At 53.2% G+C, this 12,010-nt stretch overlaps 1 long non-coding RNA gene across 1 annotated transcript; it reads left to right on the top strand.

The window, feature by feature from the left end:
* Positions 1–4,913: 4,913 nt before the first annotated feature.
* On the top strand, positions 4,914–10,739 carry LOC131822164 (uncharacterized). The gene is made up of 3 exons (XR_009350107.1): positions 4,914–5,063; positions 6,801–6,910; positions 10,448–10,739. It is a non-coding gene; the product is annotated as an uncharacterized LOC131822164 (long non-coding RNA).
* Positions 10,740–12,010: the final 1,271 nt, after the last annotated feature.

The raw sequence follows: 12,010 nt of genomic DNA, 5'->3' as shown, positions 1-12,010 counted from the left end.
TCGGAACCACGTGCCTGTTTAGGCCTGTTTCACAAACAGCCAGAGACCTCCAAGCTCAGGCCAGGAAGTCGGGACACAACCATGGTTCCCAGACTTTAAATCCGGGGAGCTCTGTAGCCCTGATGGACTGACAGCTCTCACTGATCCCTCAGGTTCTGTGGGACCTGACTCAGTTTCCCTGACCTAGTGAGCCTCCATTTCTGTGTCTATAAAGTGCGGTTAATGACAGTAACGATTCCGTAGAGGAATGAGACATGCGTACAGGAGTGACTAGTACCTGGCCAGGACTTCCTAAACCCTAGCTAAGAGTGCTCATCCCCTCCTCACCACACCGCAGCGTGGAGGTTGCTGCCCCCTTGCACAGATGAGAAAACGAAGCCTGGAGACGGGAGGGATTGCCCGAGGAGGGAGAGCTTGTACGTGGAGCAGGAGTGGGACCCCAGGGATGGCTGACTCCCAGGAGACACCCTCCTCCATCCTCACCCTTGTGTCGGGTCCCTGAAGCTCTGAGCAGAGGTGGGAAGAGAGAGGATTTTTCCCTCCAAAATTCTTACAGCAGCGCTGAGAGAGGCTATTGGGGTCCTGGCTGGGTGGGATCATCTGCCTAGGGTTAGGACATCTGCCCAGCCCCTTCTCCCATTTTTAAATAATTTCTCCCACTTCCCGAGCCCTGTCCTAGGTCAGCAGCCACACTAGGCATGCCGCCCATGCCTTTTAATCTTGACGACAACCCCGTGAGGTAGTGACCCCTTTCCTGTTTCGTGGTTGAGGAAACAGAGAGATGAGTGCCTTGGCCCAAACCATACAGCAGGTCAGAACAAGCAGGGCTGAGACAGGAGATTCCCGCACCTCTGCCTTCCCCCTGGCTGGAGCACTAGAGTGTGATCATGATGTAGGTGTGCTGAGCCTCAGTTTCTCCATCTGTAAAATGGGAGTGACAAGCATGGCCCCTATGTCTCTTCAAAGACTACTGTGAGGATTGACTCAGATAAAGTACACCGGAAACATTTGGGAGAGTGAGTAAAAATGAGCTGTTTTCAGCCAGGTCTTAAAAGGCTGAGCTGGGTGGACCTACTTGGCATTTACTTAACATTCCTGGGGCATTGGTGGGATGTGGACCCTGCACAAACAGTAGTTCGTTTACTCCTTAGGAGGCCCCCCGAGGTAAGTAAGAACTGTTCCAGGCATCCCCTGTTTACAGATGAGTAAACTGAGGCACAGAGAGGTTAAGAAAGTTACCCATGGGCAAGCAGGGTTTGAACCTGTCCTCATGTTCTCGAGCAGTGGAAGACACCCTGAGCCCCGACAGCACGGTACCCAAGGCAGGTGGTGACTTTGCTTTGCCTCTCGCCTGTGGCTGGCCAGGACCCCGGTCCCAGTCCTCATGGGTCTCGCTGCTCAACTGCTCAGGGTTGGGCTGCCTGGTAGATTGGAGACTGGCGCTGGGAGACCAGGTTCTGGTCTCTGCTCTGCTGGTTTCCAGCTCTGAAGCCTTGGGGAGGTCTCCCTGAGGAGCCTCAGTTTCCACACAGAGGTGTAGGAAGTATTGGCAGAGGGGCTGGGCCCTCCCTGTATTTGTGTGGCCTCTTCGAGTCAACTCAGAATAAACACAGCATCTTCTCTCTATCGACGCCTCTCATGGGGCTGTGGCAGGGAAGGAACGTGGTGAGTCTAGATCGTCCAAGTCCTAGCTCTTGGCACTTTCTCTGGCTCTAGCTCTGGGCCTGTGTATCAGTCAGCTAGTTCCATGATAATGCTGTGAAACAAACCATCCCCACACTCCAGTGAGCAGGAACTCTCACACTCATGGGCCTGTAGGCTGACCACCGTTCTCCTGAGCAAGGCTGGGCTCAGCGGGGCGCTCTGTCTCAGACTGCAGGTTTAGGTGCAAGTTGCTCCACAATGAGTCCATTCTGTGAGCCCCGCTGGAGGGCAGCAGTCTCCCCACCCCAGGTTCCTCCTCTCACAGGCACCCTCAGAGTGCAAGGGAGCAGCTCCATCCACACTAGCACGCTTCACACCTCTGCTCTGCCATGTCTGCTAATGTTCCTGGTCAAAACCAGCATGTGGCCAAGCCCAGCTTCCACAGGCAGGGGGTCACTCAGTGCCCAGTGGGACAGGAGTGTGGTAAGTATTTGCTGAGTAATAATCCAATCTGTCACAGCTGGAAGACCCCCAAGCTGAATGTACAAATAGGGAGAGGCCCCTTCTGGCCACTGCTAGCTTGCAACCCTTTGCCCTCTAGGGTTCAAGTGTAGAGTGAAGAAATAAGTCCGTGCTGGGCTAGGAGGCTGTGGGGTGGGGGGGGGCGGGGTCCTGGTCTCAGTATGGGGTGTTGGTTTCACTGCATGACCCTGGGCGAGCCCTTGACCTCTTGATGCTCCTGTTCTACACCCACACATTCTCCTTGGCCCCTTCCTAGGGCCCTGCCAGGCGGGGGCCCTCCCTCCCTCCCTGTGGCTGGCTCCCATGGAGCGCAAAGAGGCCCCGCCACACCCAGCTGGCTGGCATTTCAGCTCACAACACTTCTCCCTGAGAAGCAGATCTAATTTCCGCCCTGTGAAAAATGGTCGTCTCGCACCCAGGCAGCCCCCACCATGGGTCAGCCAGCTGCTTCCACCGTGGAGGAGGGGGACAAAGGTGGGGTAGAAATCTGGATCAGGACCCATCACGGGCACATGGATGCTGACTCATGAGAAACAATTATTCCTGGTCTTGGGGTGTGGAGTCTGGTAGGTGAGAGCCGCAGGGAGGCTGGCGATGGCTAGGAGTGCTAGGCTGGGCCAGGCCAGTCCTGAAGTTCTTGAGCAAACTACGTCCTGATCTGGGCAGTGGGACTGGGCTTCTGGAAGGCCCTTCCTAGCTCTCAAGTCGTCTGGCTCTGAAAGGACCTACCTTTGTTCAGAGATGGAGTTTTGCAGCTTTTTTCCGGAGCTTGACACAGGCCAGGGCCTTGTGGGGTGGAGGGGGTAGGGTCCAGATGGGGCCCTGGTTCCTGGAAAGCCTCCCCGCCACCAGGGGCTTGGCTCCAGGGGCCTCAACCAGCCAGAGCCCTGGGGATGAACAGGCTTTTCAAAAAAAGAAGGTCACTCCGTTCCCAGACCAAGAGTTGGCTGATAACCCTAAAGGTAGCCCCACATGCCCCCGCAGGGGGACCAGAGCCATCTCCCCAAGGACAGACCTCCCTGCACAGAACCCCATCCCTCTGACAAAGGGGGTGGACACGGTGCTAACCGTTTCCAGCCAGGAGTGTGAGAAAGAGAGGCTCCAGCCCTATTCAGCCCCTGCTGTCTGACTGGCTCCCACCCTCTGGGGATAAATGTCAACCTCTCCCTGAGCTCGGTCCCCCAAGCTTCATCCTCTGTGCCTGCCCCGGGCTTGTTCCGCCGCCACTGTGACGCCGGGCACCAGCACGATAAGTTGCCGCCTGCTACCCTTGCTCCTGAAGGCCAGACTCACAAACCGACCCTTATGGAAAACTGGGGTGGCTGTCTCCACCCCCACTCTTGAAAGGGCAGGAGGGAAAGCAGCTGCCAGAAGGCGCACAGGCACAGCGCAGTGTGGGGGATGGGCGGGGGGAGGGCCGCCTGAAGGAGCGAGTCACTCCCTCTCCTCCTCCCCTCTGCTCTCCTGCCCTACTGAGGGCAGAAGCCCTTTCAGCCAGAAGCCAGCGGGTGAGGACCCGGGAGCTGCGGCTGCTGCCTGTGTGGTCAGCCTCCCCGGACACAGAGTAGGGGGAGAAAGAGGTGGGCGGGGATGATGCCCAGCGCAGGGATGCTGAGATCCGGGAACTGTTAGACGGCTCAACTGCCGCCCCGTCTATCGCTCCACCGTCTGGCGTCTGTCTCTCCCCAAGGGCATCAGGGTCTGGGATGTATCAGGGCTTTGGATTCTGATGGACCGGAAGCAGAATCCCGGTGCTACGCCTCACCGGCTATGGGATCTTGGGCAAGTTGCTTAACCACCATTTCCTCTCCTGGAAAGTGGCCACGAGAGCACCCGACTCAAAGCATTAGTGAGAGGTGAATGAAAACTCGCTCGGCATGTGATTGAAACACAGTATGTGCTCGATGAATTGGCTTTATTTTTATCCTCTTCTGTCTGCTCTTCACCTCGTGGCTGCGTTTGCAGGACCTCGGAGTTCCCCCCTGCTCCCAGTCTCAGCCCTGCTAATTCATCTTCTACACGGCCCCGGGAATGACCTCCTTAAGACCCTGCTAGATTATGTTATGGCCTTTCCCTGCACCCAGAGAATGAAGTTCAAATTCATGTAACAGCCCAAGTCACTCAGCTTAATTCCCTACCCAGACCCTGCCAGTCCCTCTCTTGGTCCCCTTGATCAAGCAACATGGATCTACTCTGTCCCCACTCTCCCCAAACAGCCTTCCAGTCTCCAAGCCTTGCCAATACTGTCCTCTCCACCTGGATGACATGTCTTCTCATCTCCTTCCGGTGACACTCAGGTGCCCATCTTCCCTGAAACCCCCCTCACTGTGCCCAAGTATAGTGGTCCATGGCATGACCCCGTGCTTCCGCCCTCACTCCATCTTGCCTACTAGAAGGAGCAACTGTGACATGTCTGTGACCTGTCTGTCCCTCAAGGGTCTTTGAGTGTTTTGAGGGCAAGGTCTTGGCCTTCAAATCTGGCTGTCTACAATTCCTAAGCCAGGGCCGGACGTGGGTGAGGCCCTTATGTGCCAGGGTCACCTGCTCGTGCTGATCCTGAGGGCAGCTGCATTAGGTGTGGGTGCCATTATCCTTTTTTACTAATAAGGAAACTGAGGCAAAGCCATCTGCCTTAGGCCCCTTTCCTAGGCAGTGCAGGAACAGCCTCTGGCCCCGGGTTCTCTGGGCTCTAGTCTCTGGGCTCTGAAATCTGTGTTTTTCCCACACTCTAGGGGATTCAAGAAATATTTGAAAACTGGACCAGCAGACAAATGAATGAAAAGTTGGCAACAGCACCATGCCATGGAGGTCAGAAGCAGGAAAGACTTGGGTTCAAGTCTAACACTTAGGACCTTGGAACTACCTTGGAGAAGTAACTTACTTCTCCAAGTAAAGAGGTGCTCAGGGAAGGTTTCTTTCCTACCCTTTCCAACCTCCCCCGCATGCCCCATCTTTCTGTACAATCTGTTCTCCAGGGCCTGTTGGTGAATCCCACTCTAGGACCCAGACTGGCAGCAGGGGCCTTCCCAGGGCATTGGGGGGACAAAAACCCCCATGACTGAGACTAATGCTGTGTGACAGGCCCCCAGCCTTAAGGGAGGACAGGCAGCTGCTGCAATAGCCCTGGGAGCCCAGGCAACAAGCATCTCAAGAGGTCTACTCCGACACCCAGCATGGGAGAGGCACCTCGTACACCCCCTCACTTCTTGCCCGCCTGCCCACCAACTGTCATCACGGTGTCTCCCCCCTTTCATTCTTACTCATCAACCATCAGCCTTGAAGAGTAGATCCCGGTGGCTTGGCTGGACAGCCTGGTTCTCCCTGGAAAGACGGGGGCTTTACAAAGAACCCCAAAGGGACCCCCCCCCCCCCCAGTTTACCTCCCTAAAGGCTGGCTTTGCTGAAGAATTTTGCCGGGAGGGTCTGGGCAGTGACTGGGGCTCTGCCTGGGGCAGCTGGGGCCTGGGCCTGGTCGCAGAGTCCCCTGGCCAGACAGCACATCAGCAACTGAGCAAGACTGCCCTTTACCACCTCCTGCGAGGGGTGCCGGCCACCTGGGTCATAAATCAATGACTTCACTTCTCATCAGAGACAAGTCTGGCAAGAAGGCCGCCGACTGGGTATGAATGGGATGAAAAGTCAAAGAGCGAAGAAGGTTAAAAATGGTGTCTCACCCCGAGGCTGGGAAGTGCCTGCCCGCAGGGCCCGAGTCACCCTGTGGAATATTTCTGTTAATGACGGAGACATGACAGGAAGACTTTTGATATGTGAGGTGCTGGTATTAGTGTCCTTCGAGCCTCAGAATCCACCACCGCCAGGGAAGGGGTGGGGAATCTAGACCCAAGGTTGTTTTTGGGCTGTCAGGGATCCATTCGTTCATTTCTTCACCTGCTGGAATCTTCTGTCCTGAAGTCTCTGCATGGCCGGCTCCTTCTCCAGATTCAGGTCTCCCCCCACAGGCCACCTCCTCAGAGAGGCTGCCCTGACCACCCCTTCGGATGGAGTCCCCTCCTCCCGCCCCTCCCTGATGTTATCTAGTACTCTCTGTGTTTCATTCCCAGTAACTGAGGCTCTCTTGTTTGTCTGATGGTGGGTGGGCTGTCCGCCAGGCCTCCTGGACAAAACTCCTTGAGAGGAGGGGTCTTGCCTTTCGGTTCACTGTTCTGTCCACCAGTGCCTGGCTCCATGCCTCATCCATTGTGGCCCCTTATCCACCCTCCATCTGCCAAGAGCCCTCTAGTTGTCCATGCTGGGGCTCAACCATGGCCGTAGTGTGGCCCTCGGGAGAGTCTGGCCAATGGGTTAGGGGCATGTGCACTAACTGTGTGTTTCTGATGCTCTGACATCTGGGCCTCGGTGACCTGCAAAAACTGCCCTCCCCGGGGGTTGGTCAGTTTCTCGAGAGAACAAACAGCTTACTTGTGAGTGCTCCCTTTAGGCACGGTCCAACCAGAGACCTACTACAACCACCCTGTTTATTCCTCTGTGGGTTCCCCCGCTCTGAGCCACCATCCACCTGTCATGATCACCCCAGGGCCGGGTACCAGACAGCTAGGGACTAGCCCTAAGGCCCCAGAGCTTACTGAAATTATTCAGACTAGTCTGCTTATCTGCCCACCCATTCCTTCCAGCAGAAACCACAAGAGAGGCTCTGGCCTATGTTTTCCTCTTGCTGTCTCCTGACCCAGCCTGGTGCTTCCCTGCAAGACTCCCCACGATGCGGGTGCCCCTCCTCTTGGGATCGGTAAGTAGTGAACTATGTCCTGACCTGCTAGCCTTACCGTCTGTGGATAATACTAAAACCTGCATTTTACAACAGGGTGGGAGGTGGAGGGCCTTCTAACTGAAGGGCATAGCCCAGGCAAAGGCCTGGCAGGCTAGGGAAGGGACAGAGCTTTCTGGTCATTCAAATGGCCCCACATGGCTGGAGAAGGATTGGGAGGCATCTCCCTGGTGGGGGACTGGAGGAGGATGGGGTCATTCTGGAGGACTTTGAATGAGGCTGGGTTCTATTTTGGAGCAGCAACAGGAAGGGAGTGGGGGCCAGGGATGGAGGGAGAAAGGGGGGTGCTGTGGGTGGAGCTCATCGGATGTGTAGTCCCTTGATGTTTTTCCTCCAAGCAGTGCCCATGTGGCTGCTGGCTTGCATGCAGGGGGACATGAGTCCACCCCACCCCCCGCCCCAGACTCCTGTCACTCAGCTCCAGTCCCAGCCCACACCAGCCCTCAGCACTTCCACCCTGCTCTTTGCTGAGTCACAGAAACAGCTGCTATTTCTGCTGGGGGCTCTAGACTGAGTCACACCTGCCTACATTCACCCATCTCCCACTCTCTCCGCTCCCGCCTCCACGGGTGGGGCTCCACGGGCTGGTGGAATGATCGGGGCACATGACACCCGGGAGCTCAACTCCTCTGAGATTCTGACTCCAGTACCAATTTCCTGAAAGAGACCGAAGTGGGGCTGGAATGGGGAGCGGGGCCACACGGACAGGTGACAAGTGAGGACGTGGCCCTGTCTGGGTCCCCAGAGGCCTGATAGGCTTATCCATCTTCCTCTCCTATTACCTCCTTACGGGCCTGGCCTGAGATCTAGGAACCATGATAGGGCCACCTCCGCACTGGCTTGGACGGAGCATGGATGTGTGTAAGGAGGCCCGGGCCAAAGGACAAAGCCCCATGGCCGAATGCCTTCAAGCCAAGGTCAGGATGGGTAAAGACATGGACCAAACCCTTGACTTTCGGCAGCCTTGCCCTGGAAGAAAATAACACAGGCTCCTGGAGAGGCAGCTTGTGGCTACAGACATCCACTGGGCAGCTGCCCAATTTATTCTTTCAGTCATTCAGCCCATGTTTTTCCAGGACCTTCCGTGAGTCAGGCGTGCGCTAGGCGCCAGACGCCTAGCTGTGCACACAACACCCCGAATCTCTGTCATCTGGGAGCCCAAATCCTGTCCTGGGAGATAGCCAATAAGCGAACAAGGAAGTAAATTTAACGTCTGTCAGGGATGCATATTAGGGAGCAAAACGAGCAGGTTTGAAAGAAGGATTCAAGAAACACTGGGCAAACAAAAGGGAAGGGGTGGGAGGGTGCCGTTAGATGTGACAGGGCATAGAAGGGACACAGATGGTCCCTCCTTGAGGCAAGGGGCCTGGCCTCTTGGATTCATGTGTTCCTCAGCCACTGGCTCCTGCTGGGTCAGGTGTGATTTTCCAGGCAAGGGGATAACTGTGAACCATTAGCGGCCGATCCTCACAGTAAATGAGGAATAGGGCATGGGCCCAAGAAAGGGATCTGGGTGGAACCCCACCCACACCCACGACAGCCTGGCCTCTGTCACAGTGAGCCAAGCCCACCCTGGTCTGGCCAAGGGTAGCTGCTGTGGGATCATCGCTCAGATGGCCTGGGAGATTCGGGGATCCTGTGTACCAAGATCGGCAATAACTCGTGTTCCATAAGCCCCAGGGACATGGGCCCCGCACTGGGCTAAAGGCTTTGCTTGCACTGCCCAGTCACCCATGAGAAAGATGCTTCATTAACTCCCTTTCTCATGTGGAAACACTGAGGCTTCCTTATTCAAGATTAAGCAGCTAATATGAGGGATGGAGTTAGACCCACGTCTGCCTGACATCAGAGCCCAAGTCTTAACCTCTTCTCCGTCTGCCACTCAGTATAGTTGTGGGTGACGAAAGCTGTCAGTGATATTTGGCTTGGCTGGATGCCAGGGGGCCAGCTCTCCCGGCCCGCAGAAACCATCCTCTGACCCCACCTAGCACACCCCACCCCACGCCAGTTCAAATATTTTAAAAGAAGTAAGCAAGAAAAGGAAGGAGAAAAAAAAAATCTTCCATAAACTCTCCAGACCCAGGACCCACAGCCCAAGCCAAATGTCATTAACATTTGGGTGGCCAAGGGGACCCCAGGCCCTTGATTCCATCCGGACCACAGGATGAGAGGGCTTTTTCTTGATGTGGATCACCACCTGAGCGAAGGTCTTTCTCTGGGCTCTGGTGCTGTGTGGATCAGCTATTCCGTAGGATTCTCCCTGGAAAGGGTCTGGGGTCTTGTTAACCCCTGGGAGTCCAGGGGTAGTGGATGAAGAGTGAAATTGTGAGAGATGGCTGGATTTTGGTTAGGACAACGAGGTCTAAGAAGACAGGGAATAAATGGAAAAGTCTAATAAAGCCCGGGCTCAGTAGAGAAAGCAATGGCCTAGGCAAGGAGTCTGTTGCCAACTTCCCTCTAGTCACCAACTGGCCATGGGACCTTGGAAAATCCACTTCATCTCTCTGGGATTCAAAGTTTACTTTTAAAGTTTCAAATAAAATGTTTTCTAAATAGACTTTGTCTCACATAAAATTGGATACCTGGGTTGGGAAGGATGCTGAAGTATACACTGAGCGTTATGGGACATTCCCATGATTGATTAGTAATGTCTCTCTTGGGCTTTGTCAAGAAGATGGGTGTTGTTTCTGCTGGGTCAAGGGTGATTCTTCAGGCAAGGGGATAACTATGACCCATTAGTGGCTGATCCTCACAGTAAATGAGGAATAGGGCATGGGCCCAAGAAAGGGATCTGGGTGGAACCCCACCCACACCCACGACAGCCTGGCCTCTGTCACAGTGAGCCAAGCCCACCCTGATCTGGCCAAGGGTAGCTGCTGTGGGATCATCACTCAGATGGCCTGGGTGTGTCGGGGGCCCTGTGTCGGCAGTAACTTGTGTTCCGTAAGCCCCGGGGGGTTATCTCTCATACTCTCTTTCTCTCTCATATCTCTCATACTATCTTTCATACTTTCATACAGAGTATCTTTCATACTCTGACATTTCACAATTCTATGACTCCAAAGAGCAAAAGATTAAGAGTGTGCGTGCGTCGAGGGCGGAGGGGTAGAAAAACAAGAAAAATAGGTTAAGAAACTTGGTTCAGACCCATGGAGATCTCCAAAGTAGATGGAGAGAGGTCATAGCTTCAGTGCCCACAGAAAGCAAACTCTAAGACAGTGGTCTGTTTTTTCAGACTGACTTGTTAACATTAGCGGGTTTGGGAAAAAATTTATTTGACTACAACAAATATCTGAAGAACAGAATGGAACAGAGTAAATTCGAATAAAATTGAATGGAATATTTTAGATTTCACTTTGATGGGGTTCAAGACACACTACCCCAAAATATGTCCCCTTGGCATATTGAGTATTTAAAGCTGAAGGGGTTTGAGAGAGTGGCAGGTGCAGAAGGGTAAGTGTGAGCCCCTTCCCTCCTCACCCTTCTTTCCTGAAACAGATCATGAAACTCTCGTGACCTGCATGTGAGTGGTGCTCTCGTAAGTGGAGCCTTCTTATGACTGAAGACCAGGGAATCACCCAGAAGAACACCAACAAGCAAGCGTTGGTAGATGCCTGCAGTTTACAACACCTACCTCACACTGTCATGCCACTCCACGGCTGGCTGCTCTTCATCAAACCTTGCATAAACATACACAGGTCCATTCCTCTGGGTCTTCATTTCCTTGTGGAGGCTCCCATGTCACACAAAACTTATATTAAATAACTTTGCAAGTTCTTCTTCTGTTAAACTACCTTTGTCAATTTAATTTACAAACCCAGGCAGGGACTCTAAGAAGGTTGAGGAAAATTCTTCCTCCCCTGCAAATGTAGTCAGTAAGGTTAAATGCTATTTTGTGAGTTTTGTTTCAATTATATAGGTATATATGAGGAAAGTCATAACTTTTTTTAAAGATTCTATTTATTTATCTGACACACAGAGAGAGATCACAAGTAGGCAGAGAGGCAGGCAGAGAGAAAAGGGGAAGCAGGCTCCCTGTTGAGCAGAGAGCCCGATGCAGGACTTAATCCCAGGACCCTGAGATCACGGCCTGAGCTGAAGGATGGTGATTTATAAATATGTCAATGCTTTCTTGGATACTTTTCCCTTCAAAACGTGAGGTCTAATTCTCTTCTCTTTGATTTTGGGCTGGACTTAGTGATTAGCTTCTAATGAATAAAATATGGTGGAAATGGCAATATGTCGCTTTAGGACTATGTCATAAGATACCGTGGCCTCCCCCTTGCTCTTCCTTGGACCAGGCACACTGTTGAAAGCCTGCTGTCGCATCTTAAGGGAAGTTGAGTGTTGTACAGAGACACATGGGGTAAGAAATGGAGGCCTGCTGCCATGTTTGTCAGCCATCTTGGAAATGCATCCTCCAGCCCAGGCAAGCTTTCAGATGACAGCAGCCTGATCAACATCCTGGATAAAACTTCAGAGGAGACCCTAGTCCAGAACCTCCAGCTAAGCTACACCAAAATGCCTTACATACAGAAACTTTGAGCTATTAAATATTTATTATTTTAAGTTTTAGGGTACTTTGTTACACAGCATTTAATAACTGATACACTCTCAAAATTATCTCCTTTGACTGAAAATGATATGGTTACTTTATATAGGAAAGACTTCTAAGATACTGCAGGGCGTCCAGGAGTCAGGGAGAACAGAAGCATCGCATGGAGGCAAAGTTGTCTTGGTTTGCCAAAAAGCAGGGAAGCTGGAAGAGTGGATTCTGATCACAGCAAAAAGAAAAAAAAAAAAAAAAAAAAAAAAAAAAGGTTTAGATTGCTTGACTAGACAGAAAGCGCAGAACATCTGGAAAAGAACGCGGCATGGTCCAAGGGCCAGACCGGCTTCATCAGTCAGGTTTCCCCTGATTAAACATTGCCCCACTTTCCTAGGATGACGGGATGACAGATCAGAGGATACAGAGCAGGTTCATGGCGGTTTGAAGAGTCCTCACCCAGAGAGTCTGTGCGGAGGGGGATGGATTGGGAGGGGTGACTGGCAGTGTGCCTG

This window comes from Mustela lutreola, chromosome 1 (assembly GCF_030435805.1).
Source record: "Mustela lutreola isolate mMusLut2 chromosome 1, mMusLut2.pri, whole genome shotgun sequence".
NCBI classification, from domain to species: domain Eukaryota; kingdom Metazoa; phylum Chordata; class Mammalia; order Carnivora; family Mustelidae; genus Mustela; species Mustela lutreola.
The sequence above is the reverse complement of the archived record's forward strand: the minus strand, read 5'-3'. Positions and strand labels throughout refer to the sequence as shown.